At 60.5% G+C, this 12,500-nt stretch overlaps 2 non-coding genes across 2 annotated transcripts; both read left to right on the forward strand.

Moving 5' to 3' along the window:
- The first annotated feature begins 8,709 nt into the window (after positions 1-8,709).
- Positions 8,710-10,524, forward strand: LOC142793508 (small subunit ribosomal RNA). The gene has a single exon (XR_012891592.1). It is a non-coding gene; the product is annotated as a small subunit ribosomal RNA (ribosomal RNA).
- Positions 10,525-12,243: 1,719 nt separating this feature from the next.
- On the forward strand, positions 12,244-12,396 carry LOC142793521 (5.8S ribosomal RNA). The gene has a single exon (XR_012891602.1). It is a non-coding gene; the product is annotated as a 5.8S ribosomal RNA (ribosomal RNA).
- Positions 12,397-12,500: the final 104 nt, after the last annotated feature.

Raw genomic sequence — 12,500 nt, forward strand, 5'->3', positions numbered from 1 at the left:
AGCTTTCAAAGTGTCGTAGCACGATGCACACTGCTGTTCGTGTGGAACAAACGTGACTACCGTGCTGTACGGTGGAGTTCTGTGCGCAAAAGCGGCGCGTGTGTTTCTAAGCACCACAGCGTTGTGTCAAAAAAGAGGTGCCTGAGAGAAACGCATGCGACTGCCGTGCTTTGCGGCATAGCACCGTGCGCAAAAACGGTGCGCATGCAAGAGGTGTCAGAGCTAGCGAACTTGTGCCACGAGCAACAGGTCACTAAAAGCCTATAGATGACGGTGTTGGAGGAAAAGAAAAATATCGAGAAAGCACTGCGGTGTGCCGTGCGTAGGGACGGGCGCGCGTGCCACATGCCGCCGAAATATGGGTGTCGGAGAAAACAGAGTGCCGCGCGTAACGAGGGGCGCGCGTGTTACAGAGAGATATGCCCAAACGCATGAAAGTGTACGCAGGTGTCCTAAGGCAGTTTTTTTTTTTTTTCCTCATTTTGATGTCGCCCCGGCTGACGCGGTTTTCGTTTTTCCGTGCCGCCCCGGCTGACGCAGTTTTTGCGCCGCCCCGGCTGACGCGGTTTTTGCGCCGCCCCGGCTGACGCGGTTTTCGCGCCGCCCCGGCTGACGCGGTTTTCGCGCCGCCCCGGCTGACGCGGTTTTTGCGTCGCCCCGGCTGACGCGGTTCGGACTTTGCACTTTTTGGCTCACCCCGGCTGGCGGCCCACTCACTCGATCGCCAGGTCTGTTTGCCCCGGTGGTTCCACCGCCAGGCTTAAGCGCGAACTTTTTTTGTTTGTTTTCTTTTGATTAAGCGCAAGCTTTTTTCTTTGTTTTCTTTTGATTAAGCGCGGGCTTTTTTCTTTGTTTTTTTTTTTATTTCGCCCCGGCAGACGCGGTTTTTGCGCCGCCCCGGCTGACGCGGTTTTTGCCGCCCCGGCTGACGCAGTTCGGACTTAGCACTTTTCGGCTGTGCCTGGCTGGCGGCCCACTCACTCGATCGCCATGTCTGTTTGCCACAGTTTTCCCGGTGGTGCCGCACCCGGGCTCGCCCCGGCTGACGCAGTTTTCGCGCCGCCCCGGCTGACGCGGTTTCGTGCCGCCCCGGCAGACGCGGTTTTCGCGCCGCCCCGGCTGACGCGGTTTCGTGCCGCCCCGGCAGACGCAGTTCGGACTTAGCACTTTTCGGCTGTGCCTGGCTGGCGGCCCACTCACTCGATCGCCATGTCTGTTTGCCACAGTTTTCCCGGTGGTGCCGCACCCGGGCTCGCCCCGGCTGACGCAGTTTTCGCGCCGCCCCGGCTGACGCGGTTTCGTGCCGCCCCGGCAGACGCGGTTTTCGCGCCGCCCCGGCTGACGCGGTTTCGTGCCGCCCCGGCAGACGCAGTTCGGACTTAGCACTTTTCGGCTGTGCCTGGCTGGCGGCCCACTCACTCGATCGCCATGTCTGTTTGCCACAGTTTTCCCGGTGGTGCCGCACCCGGGCTCGCCCCGGCTGACGCAGTTTTCGCGCCGCCCCGGCTGACGCGGTTTCGTGCCGCCCCGGCAGACGCGGTTTTCGCGCCGCCCCGGCTGACGCGGTTTCGTGCCGCCCCGGCAGACGCAGTTCGGACTTGGCACTTTTCGGCTGTGCCTGGCTGGCGGCCCACTCACTCGATCGCCATGTCTGTTTGCCACAGTTTTCCCGGTGGTGCCGCACCCGGGCTCGCCCCGGCAGACGCGTTTTTTTTTTTCTTTCGCCCCGGCTGACGCAGTTTTCGCGCCGCCCCGGCTGACGCGGTTTCGTGCCGCCCCGGCAGACGCGGTTTTTTGCGCCGCCCCGGCTGACGCGGTTTTTGCCGCCCCGGCTGACGCAGTTCGGACTTAGCACTTTTCGGCTGTGCCTGGCTGGCGGCCCACTCACTCGATCGCCATGTCTGTTTGCCACAGTTTTCCCGGTGGTGCCGCACCCGGGCTCGCCCCGGCTGACGCAGTTTTCGCGCCGCCCCGGCTGACGCGGTTTCGTGCCGCCCCGGCAGACGCGGTTTTCGCGCCGCCCCGGCTGACGCGGTTTCGTGCCGCCCCGGCAGACGCAGTTCGGACTTAGCACTTTTCGGCTGTGCCTGGCTGGCGGCCCACTCACTCGATCGCCATGTCTGTTTGCCACAGTTTTCCCGGTGGTGCCGCACCCGGGCTCGCCCCGGCTGACGCAGTTTTCGCGCCGCCCCGGCTGACGCGGTTTCGTGCCGCCCCGGCAGACGCGGTTTTCGCGCCGCCCCGGCTGACGCGGTTTCGTGCCGCCCCGGCAGACGCAGTTCGGACTTAGCACTTTTCGGCTGTGCCTGGCTGGCGGCCCACTCACTCGATCGCCATGTCTGTTTGCCACAGTTTTCCCGGTGGTGCCGCACCCGGGCTCGCCCCGGCAGACGCGTTTTTTTTTTTCTTTCGCCCCGGCTGACGCAGTTTTCGCGCCGCCCCGGCTGACGCGGTTTCGTGCCGCCCCGGCAGACGCGGTTTTTTTGCGCCGCCCCGGCTGACGCGGTTTTTGCCGCCCCGGCTGACGCAGTTCGGACTTGGCACTTTTTGGCTGAGCCTGGCTGGTGGCCCACTCACTCGATCGCCATGTCTGTTAGCCACAGTTTTCCCGGTGGTGCCGCACCCGGGCTCGCCCCGGCTGACGCAGTTTTCGCGCCGCCCCGGCAGACGCGGTTTTCGCGCCGCCCCGGCTGACGCGGTTTTTGCCGCCCCGGCTGACGCAGTTCGGACTTGGCACTTTTTGGGCTGAGCCTGGCTGGCGGCCCACTCACTCGATCGCCATGTCTGTTTGCCACAGTCTTCCCGGTGGTGCCGCACCCGGGCTCGCCCCGGCAGACGCGTTTTTTTTTTCTTTCGCCCCGGCAGACGTGGTTCCCCCCCCCCCCTTTTCGCTCGCCCCGGCTGACGAGGTTTTCGCGCCGCCCCGGCTGACGCAGTTTTCGCGCCGCCCCGGCTGACGCGGTTTCGTGCCGCCCCGGCTGACGCGGTTTTCGCGCCGCCCCGGCTGACGCGGTTTTTGCGTCGCCCCGGCTGACACGGTTCGGACTTTGCACTTTTCGGCTGTGCCTGGCTGGCGGCCCACTCACTCGATCGCCATGTCTGTTTGCCACAGTTTTCCCGGTGGTGCCGCACCCGGGCTTGCCCCGGCAGACGCGTTTTTTTTTTTTCTTTTCGCCCCGGCTGACGCAGTTTTCGCCCCGCCCCGGCTGACGCGGTTTCGTGCCGCCCCGGCAGACGCGGTTTTTTGCGCCGCCCCGGCTGACGCGGTTTTTGCCGCCCCGGCTGACGCAGTTCGGACTTTGCACTTTTTGGCTGAGCCTGGCTGGCGGCCCACTCACTCGATCGCCATGTCTGTTTGCCACAGTTTTCCCGGTGGTGCCGCACCCGGGCTCGCCCCGGCAGACGCGTTTTTTTTTTTCCTTCGCCCCGGCAGACGTGGTTCCCCCCCCCCTCCGTCTTTCTTTTTGTTTTTTTTTTTCGCCGCGGCTGAAGTGGATTTTTCGGTGCCTCGACGCCCCGGTAGTCGCGGTTTTTCCGTTTCCGCACGGCCCCGGCTGACGCTGCTCGGTCACAGTCGCCTTTTGTGAGGATTGCAGACTTCTTGAGCGCGGGTGTTTTTTTTTTGTTGTTGTTGTTGTTTTATTACGCATTCGCTCCAGCAGACGCTGTTTAGACTTTTTGTTTCCTCTTTTATCCTGCGACGAGGTGACGAGGTTTATTCGGTGCCCCGCCGCCCCGGCTGAAGTGATTTTTCCTGTCCCGTGCCGCCCCGGCTGACGCGGTTGGGACTTCGCGTTTGTTCGGCCGCCACGGGTTTTGGCGCACTCGCTCGGTTGCTTGTTGTTGCCACTTGTTGCGAACCCAGGTTTCTTGAGCGAGCGCGGGCGTTTTTTCTTCCTTTCTTTCTTTGTTCTATGTGTTAGCGAATCGGCCTTTAATATCACACGAGGACTCACAACCAACAATTTTCAGTTTGAAGTGTAAAAAATCTGCAGGTGTTGACGTAACTGACTTGCCCCGTACCCTTGAGTACATCCATGAAGTTCTCGTAGTACTACTAAATCGCATTATTCCAAGTGGAGAAATTCCCATAAACTTGCAAACCTCTACACGAAAATCGGTGCGCGTGATAAAGTTGAAAATTATCGTCCGATATCAAATGTGCCTTCTATAACACAAATTCTAGGAAAAAAAAAAAAACACTTGTTCGCCGTTTTCTGCGCCGTGACTGGCAGCACTCCGGCGAAGCGAAACGGGGTCGATTCGAGCACGATATCGGCGTCTTTCGACGTGCTCGCCGGCGACCGTCGCACGAGTACGTCGCACGAGCGCGTCTGCCGGGGCGCCGTTTGCGAAGCCGACGCAAAAGTGGGAACCGCCGCTCGGATGATCGCCGCTTTAGGCAGAGTGAGTGTTGGCACTCCGGGGAAGCGAAACAGCGTGAATGCGCCCACGAAATCGGCGTATTTTGAAGTGCCCGCCGGCGACCGTCGCACGAGTACGGTAAACCGCGTCAGCCGGGGCGTAGTTCGGGACGCCGACGAAAAAGTGGGAAGCGCAACTCGGATCTTCGCCGTTTTTGCAGGAGTGAGTGGCGGCCCTCCTGCGAGACCAAGAAGCATCGATTCGTGCACGAATTCGGCGCCTTTCGACGTGATCGCCGGCGACCGTCGCTCGAGTAGGGCAAACCGCGTCTGCCGGGGCGGGCTTCGGGACGCCGATGCGAAAGTGGGAAACGCTGCTCGGATGTTCGCCGTTTTTGGCCGAGTGAGTGCTGGCACTCGGGCGAAGCCAAACGGGGCCGATTACGGCACGATATCGGCGTCTTTCGACGTGCCCGGCGGCGACCGTCGCACGAGTACGGTAAACCGCGTCAGCCCGGGCGGAGTTCGGGACGCCGATGCGAAAGTGGAGAACGCCGCTCGGATCTTCGCCGTTTTTGGAGGAGTGAGTGGCGGCACTCCGGAGAAGCCAAGGAGCGCCAATTAGCGCACGATATCGGCGTCTTTCGACGCGCTCGCCGGCGACCGTCGAACGAGTAGGGCAAACCGCGTCTGCCGGGGCGGGGTTTACGACGCCGACGCAAAAGTGGGAACCGCCGCTCGGATGTTGGCCGTTTTTGGCAGAGTGAGTGCTGGCACACCGGCGACGCGAAAGAGCGCGAAAGCGCCCACGAAAGTGGCGTATTTGGACGTGCTTGACGGCGACCGCTGCAGGAGTACGAAAAACCACGTCAGCCGGGGCGAGCGACCCACGGCGGTCTGGGTGCTTATCGCTGCTATTATAGGGGCACCCCGGCAGACGCAGAAAAAAAAAATTTTTTTTCGACCTTCTTTTTTGCTGGTCGAGCTCGGGTAACCCAGGTCGCAATGGGAGCCGCGCACGAAAGCGGCGTCGCGAGACGCGTTCGCGGTCGCTAGTCGCACGAGCTCGGCAACCGCGTCAGCCGGCGCGGAGTTCGGGATGCCGACGGCTAAGTGGGTACCGCTGCTCGGATGTTCGCCGTTTTTGGCCGAGTGAGTGCTGGCACTCCGGCGAAGCGAAACGGGGCCGATTCGGGCACGATATCGGCGTATTTCGACGTGCTCGCCGGCGACCGTCGCACGAGTACGGCAAAGCGCGTCTGCCGGGGCGAGGTTTGCGATGCCGACGAAAAAGTGGGAAGCGCCGCTCGGATCTTCGCCGTTTTTGCAGGAGTGAGTGGCGGCCCTCCTGCGAGACCAAGAAGCATCGACTCGCGCACGATATCGGTGTCTTTCGACGTGCCCGCCGGCCACCGCCGCACGAGTACGGCAAACCGCGTATGCCGGGGCGGGGTTGGCGACGCCGACGCAAAAGTGGGAACCGCCACTAGGATGTTCGCCGTTTTTGGCAGAGTGAGTGCTGGCACACCGGCGACGCGAAAGAGCGCGAAAGCGCCCACGAAAGTGGCGTATTTGGACGTGCTTGACGGCGACCGCTGCAGGAGTACGAAAAACCACGTCAGCCGGGGCGAGCGACCCACGGCGGTCTGGGTGCTTATCGCTGCTATTATAGGGGCACCCCGGCAGACGCAGAAAAAAAAAATTTTTTTTCGACCTTCTTTTTTGCTGGTCGAGCTCGGGTAACCCAGGTCGCAATGGGAGCCGCGCACGAAAGCGGCGTCGCGAGACGCGTTCGCGGTCGCTAGTCGCACGAGCTCGGCAACCGCGTCAGCCGGCGCGGAGTTCGGGATGCCGACGGCTAAGTGGGTACCGCTGCTCGGATGTTCGCCGTTTTTGGCCGAGTGAGTGCTGGCACTCCGGCGAAGCGAAACGGGGCCGATTCGGGCACGATATCGGCGTATTTCGACGTGCTCGCCGGCGACCGTCGCACGAGTACGGCAAAGCGCGTCTGCCGGGGCGAGGTTTGCGATGCCGACGAAAAAGTGGGAAGCGCCGCTCGGATCTTCGCCGTTTTTGCAGGAGTGAGTGGCGGCCCTCCTGCGAGACCAAGAAGCATCGACTCGCGCACGATATCGGTGTCTTTCGACGTGCCCGCCGGCCACCGCCGCACGAGTACGGCAAACCGCGTATGCCGGGGCGGGGTTGGCGACGCCGACGCAAAAGTGGGAACCGCCACTAGGATGTTCGCCGTTTTTGGCAGAGTGAGTGCTGGCACTCCGGCGAAGCGAAAGAGCGCGAATGCGCCCACGAAAGTGGCGTGTTTGGACGTGCTTGACGACGACCACCGCAGGAAAACGAAAAACCACGTCAGCCGGGGCGAGCGACCCATGGCGGTCTGGGTGCTTATCGCTGCTATTATAGGGGCACCCCGGCAGACGCAAAAAAAAAAAAATTTTTTTTCGACATTCTTTCTTGCTCGTCGACCTCGGGTGACCCAGGTCGCAGTGGGAGCCGCGCACGAAAGCGGCGTCGCGAGACGGCTTCGCGGTCGCTAGTCGCACGAGCTCGGCAACCGCGTCTGCCGGGGCGGAGTTCGGGACGCCGACGGCTAAGTGGGAACCGCCGCTCGGATGTTCGTCGTCTTTCGCCGAGCCAGTGCTGGCACTCCGGCGAAGCCGAACGGAGCCGATTCGGGCACGATATCGGCGTCTTTCCACGTGCTCGCCGGCGACCGTCGCACGAGTACGGTAAACCGCGTCAGCCGGGGCGGAGTTCGGGACGCCGATGCGAAAGTGGGAAGCGCCGCTCGGATCTTCGCCGTTTTTGGAGGAGTCAGTGGCGGCACTCCGGTGAAGCCAAGGTGCGCCAATTCGCGCACGATATCGGCGTCTTTCGACGTGCCCGCCGGCCACCGTCGCACGAGTACGGCAAACCTCGTCTGCCGGGGCGGGGTTTGCGACGCCGACGCAAAAGTGGGAACCGCCGCTCGGATGTTCGCCGTTTTTGGCAGAGTGAGTGCTGGCACTCCGGCGAAGCGAAAGAGCGTGAATGCGCCCACGAAAGTAGCGTATTTGGACGTGCTTGACGGCGACCGCCGCAGGAGTACGAAAAACCACGTCAGCCGGGGCGAGCGACCCACGGCGGTCTGGGTGCTTATCGCTGCTATTATAGGGGCACCCCGGCAGACGCAGAAAGAAAAAAAAAAAAAAATGGGGACATGGCGTGCGTCACCGTGCGGCTTCGCAGCGTTGCCGAAGTCGCCGAGCCCTTCGACTGAGCCGAACGGCGGACAGGGAACGTTGGTCGGCCGTTCTAACCTGTCGGTGCCACGCCGAGACGTCGTTAAGGAAAACCGCGTCGTGGGCCTCTACGACGCCGTCGAGTCGTTGTACGTTTGGTGTCCAGCGTGTCGGCGGCGAGTAGCGGACACGTCGTTCACGACTTCGGTCTTTCGCAGTCGACGCGAACTTGCGGAGAGTCGTGGTGCCTCACGTTTTCGGCAGAAACCGCGGCGGAATTTTCCCGTGCGTGCGCGCACGACCTCGGTGCTGTGCCGTCAGCGTAGTGTTGCACAAACTCGTGGCCTACCCAAGGTGCGGTACGTTTGCGGCCGTATCCTCGGTGGGAATTTCGTGAGTAGGGTCGCAAATTCTACGACCTCGGCGGGTTTGAGAGCGACGTAGACTTGTGGCACGCTCAACGTGCCACACGTTTCGGGGCACACCCGCGGTGAAATTTTCTCGAGTACGCTCGTATTAGTGCCCAAGGAGGTCTGGGTACTTATCGCTGCTATTATGTGGGGGTTCTCGTGAGCGGCGTACGCGAAAGCGACCGGGTGTCTGATATGCGGCGGGCTTCGGCCTCGTCAAGCGTGTCCTCGGGTCTGCTCCAGGGGAATCCACGGCAGTCGTCTGCAGCCTCATCCGCTTGATGCGTTAGGGGCTGGTTGTCGGACGGTGCCGTTTTACCACGATATCGAGGTGTGTTCCGTGTCGTCCTCGGGCGATTCAGATGCGAAAGCGCCGAAGACGCGGGCGTGACCCGTCGTCTGGCGGCTTTGCAGTCTCGGCTCCGTTGCTAGTTCCGGCCGGTCCACCGACAGTGCAGCGGGCTTGGGCAACCCGCACGGCGCGACCGAGTCGATGCAACGAAAAAGAGCGAGCATGAACGTGCTTCTTGCCGCACGGCTCCCACTCGTCTTTCGGGAAGGTTGTGCCGTAGCGAGCTCGAACGCCGTCATCTCGGAGTGCAAAATAAGCGTGTTGGGGCGCCTGAAGGTGGCCTCCGCCGCACACAGACTGCGTCCGGCCCGCCGAAGGCGAGGACGGACGCGCAGTCGAACGATTACCTGGTTGATCCTGCCAGTAATCATATGCTTGTCTCAAAGATTAAGCCATGCATGTCTAAGTACATGCCGAAATAAGGCGAAACCACGAATGGCTCATTAAATCAGTTATGGTTCCTTAGATCGTTTCTTCCTACTTGGATAACTGTGGCAATTCTAGAGCTAATACATGCAGTGAGCCTGGAGCCCTTTGGGTAACGGGTGCTTTTATTAGACCAAGATCGATCGGGTTTCGGCCCGTATTGTGTGGTGACTCTGGATAACTTTGTGCTGATCGCATGGCCACGAGCCGGCGACGTTTCTTTCAAGTGTCTGCCTTATCAACTTTCGATGGTAGGTTACTTGCTTACCATGGTTGTTACGGGTAACGGAGAATCAGGGTTCGATTCCGGAGAGGGAGCCTGAGAAACGGCTACCACATCCAAGGAAGGCAGCAGGCGCGCAAATTACCCACTCCCGGCACGGGGAGGTAGTGACGAAAAATAACAATACGGGACTCTTTTGAGGCCCCGTAATTGAAATGAGTACACTCTAAATCCTTTAACGAGGATCAATTGGAGGGCAAGTCTGGTGCCAGCAGCCGCGGTAATTCCAGCTCCAATAGCGTATACTAAAGCTGCTGCGGTTAAAAAGCTCGTAGTTGGATCTCAGTTCCAGACGAGTAGTGCATCTACCCGATGCGACGGCTCGGACTGAACATCATGCCGGTTCTTTCTTGGTGCACTTCATTGTGTGCCTCGAGATGGCCGGTGCTTTTACTTTGAAAAAATTAGAGTGCTCAACGCAGGCGAGTCGCCTGAATAAACTTGCATGGAATAATAGAACAAGACCTCGTTTCTGTTCTGTTGGTTTTTGGAATACGAGGTAATGATTAAGAGGGACGGACGGGGGCATTCGTATTGCGGCGCTAGAGGTGAAATTCTTGGACCGTCGCAAGACGAACTACTGCGAAAGCATTTGCCAAGAATGTTTTCATTGATCAAGAACGAAAGTCAGAGGTTCGAAGGCGATCAGATACCGCCCTAGTTCTGACCATAAACGATGCCAACCAGCGATCCGCCTGAGTTACTCAAATGACTCGGCGGGCAGCTTCCGGGAAACCAAAGTATTTGGGTTCCGGGGGAAGTATGGTTGCAAAGCTGAAACTTAAAGGAATTGACGGAAGGGCACCACCAGGAGTGGAGCCTGCGGCTTAATTTGACTCAACACGGGAAAACTTACCCGGCCCGGACACTGGGAGGATTGACAGATTGAGAGCTCTTTCTTGATTCGGTGGATGGTGGTGCATGGCCGTTCTTAGTTGGTGGAGCGATTTGTCTGGTTAATTCCGATAACGAACGAGACTCTAGCCTATTAAATAGGTGCGGGGTTCCCAGCACCTTACAACCTTCTTAGAGGGACAAGCGGCTCCTAGCCGCACGAAACAGAGCAATAACAGGTCTGTGATGCCCTTAGATGTCCGGGGCCGCACGCGCGCTACACTGAAGGAAGCAGCGTGTCTTTATCCCTGTCTGAAAAGACTGGGTAACCCGTGGAACTTCTTTCGTGATTGGGATAGGGGCTTGCAATTGTTCCCCTTGAACGAGGAATTCCCAGTAAGCGCGAGTCATAAGCTCGCGTTGATTACGTCCCTGCCCTTTGTACACACCGCCCGTCGCTACTACCGATTGAATGATTTAGTGAGGTCTTCGGACCGATGTCCGGCGCGGCCTTTCGGTTGCGCCGGTCTGTTGGAAAGATGACCAAACTTGATCATTTAGAGGAAGTAAAAGTCGTAACAAGGTTTCCGTAGGTGAACCTGCGGAAGGATCATTAACGGATTGTGAAGGGTGAGCGCCTCAGCTGCGTCTGCGCCCGACACTTTCTGCCGCTGACCCCGTTTGGACGCGGGGTCGGCTTTTCCCCACGGGGCTGCCTGAATGTGGAGCGGCACCCCGTGACAAATTGTTGCGCCCAGCGGACGCCAACACCGCGACCTTGGACGGTCGGCCAGGTGGCGGACGCGGGTACAAACGGCGCAACGCACTCATAGGTCGGCTTTCGACCCGCCACTGCACCGTGGCTCGAAGCGCTCGAAATGCGCGACCCGACCGCTGCGGGACCGCCTAGTACTGTAAACAGGAGCGGCGGAGCGCGAACGGCGAGTCGTGGTTACGTCGGTAGAAGGCGAGGCTGCGCGTTCCCGAAACGCCAGCCGAGTGCCCTCCCGACCGTTCGAGCGTGCAAGAACGAGACCCGACAATCGCGCGGCGACTGCCAAGTACGAGAGGAACGGCACAAGCGTCGGCGGTCGGTCAAGGAACTGGCGATGTGACGGGTCCGCTGTGCACCAGTGCATACCGTCCCGCCGTCCGCGGCAAGCGCCTCCGCGTCCTCGGGTGACGGAGGCTGCCGGTCGGTTCTTGCAGGCGAGGGATCTCGCTGGCACCGGTTCGCGTTGACGCGCGGCCGGTCATGGCACGGCGATGCGACGGCCGAGGTGCGCAGTACTCGATGGAGGAACCGCACGCTCCGATGACCGTCCCGCCCTCCGCGGCGTATGCGTACCGACCGTAATGGTTGCAGCAGCGCCGGCCGGCTTTTGAATTCGCCACACGAAACACGGTGCGAGATCGCGGTTAGGGGAGCGTCGACGTTGCCAGGCGTTTTGCTTGCTGCCGAGGGAAAGGCGGCACGGCCACGTCGCGCTCGTCGCGATTAGCGGGTCTGCGCGCTTTGGGAAGGTGCCGCAACGACTTGCCGAAAGAGGAAGCACGGAAGAACGAGGGACTTGGACGTCCCGACAATTGAACGCACTTGCGGCCAGGCCCTTGCTGGCTTCGTTCTTCCGCCTCGAGTAGGCTCGTACGCGGCTCCGGCGCCGAAAGTGGTCCTTGGCACCGACTTCGGTGGACGTGGGAAGTGCCGCGCAAGTACGGCGCGCCTGGCTCCACCTGTTGGCTAAAGTAGGCAGCCGGATCGGCATTTTGGTGTGCGGTGGCAAACCGTGGATGCGAAAAAAGCTTGTGCGATTTCGTGGAACAAAAAGCGGGGGTCCCCCTTTTTATGCGGAGGAGACCGACCCGCCTGCCGTGGTGAACCGCGACGCCACGGTAAAAACGGGAGAGGCTTGTCGATGGGACCGTGCATCCCGCGCTCCACGGAGGCCGGGAGGCGGCCGCCCGAGGAAATGTGTAGCCGTCGAGGCCCGCATCTGCGTGCACTCTTATCCAAATGGGTGTACCGCAGGCATTTTCTGGTTAGGCGGGCCAATGAGAGCGAGCACACAACGATACCTACGGGTCCGGCTTGGAGAACCGGCTTCGACGCCTCCCGAGTATTTATAGAGGGGTGGACCACGAAAGCACTCGCAAGTAGCGAAAGCGAAACGCCGTCCGAAACACACCGTTTGCTCGATTTGCGGCAGCCGAAAAAGGCGCGGCAGAGTTTTGGAGTCCAAGCGTGCGCTGAAAAGCGCCCTTCTTGGCCACTGTTTGGCCGAGTGCCAGAAACGTTTGGTTTTGACTGTACGGAATTGAACAAACACTTTTTCACGACTCTAAGCGGTGGATCACTCGGTTCTCGGGTCGATGAAGAACGCAGCCAGCTGCGAGACTTGGTGTGAATTGCAGGACACACTGAGCACTGATTCTTTGAACGCACATTGCGGCCTTGGGTCTTCCCTTGGCTTCGTCTGTCTGAGGGTCGGATCACATATCAAGAGAGCCTTCGGCGCACAAGGGAACGTGAGCCGTCGACTCGTTTTGACCGCGTCGGCAACACGGACAGCACGCTGAACACCTCACAGCGAG

Source organism: Rhipicephalus microplus, unplaced genomic scaffold, assembly GCF_043290135.1.
Source record: "Rhipicephalus microplus isolate Deutch F79 unplaced genomic scaffold, USDA_Rmic scaffold_304, whole genome shotgun sequence".
NCBI lineage: Eukaryota > Metazoa > Arthropoda > Arachnida > Ixodida > Ixodidae > Rhipicephalus > Rhipicephalus microplus.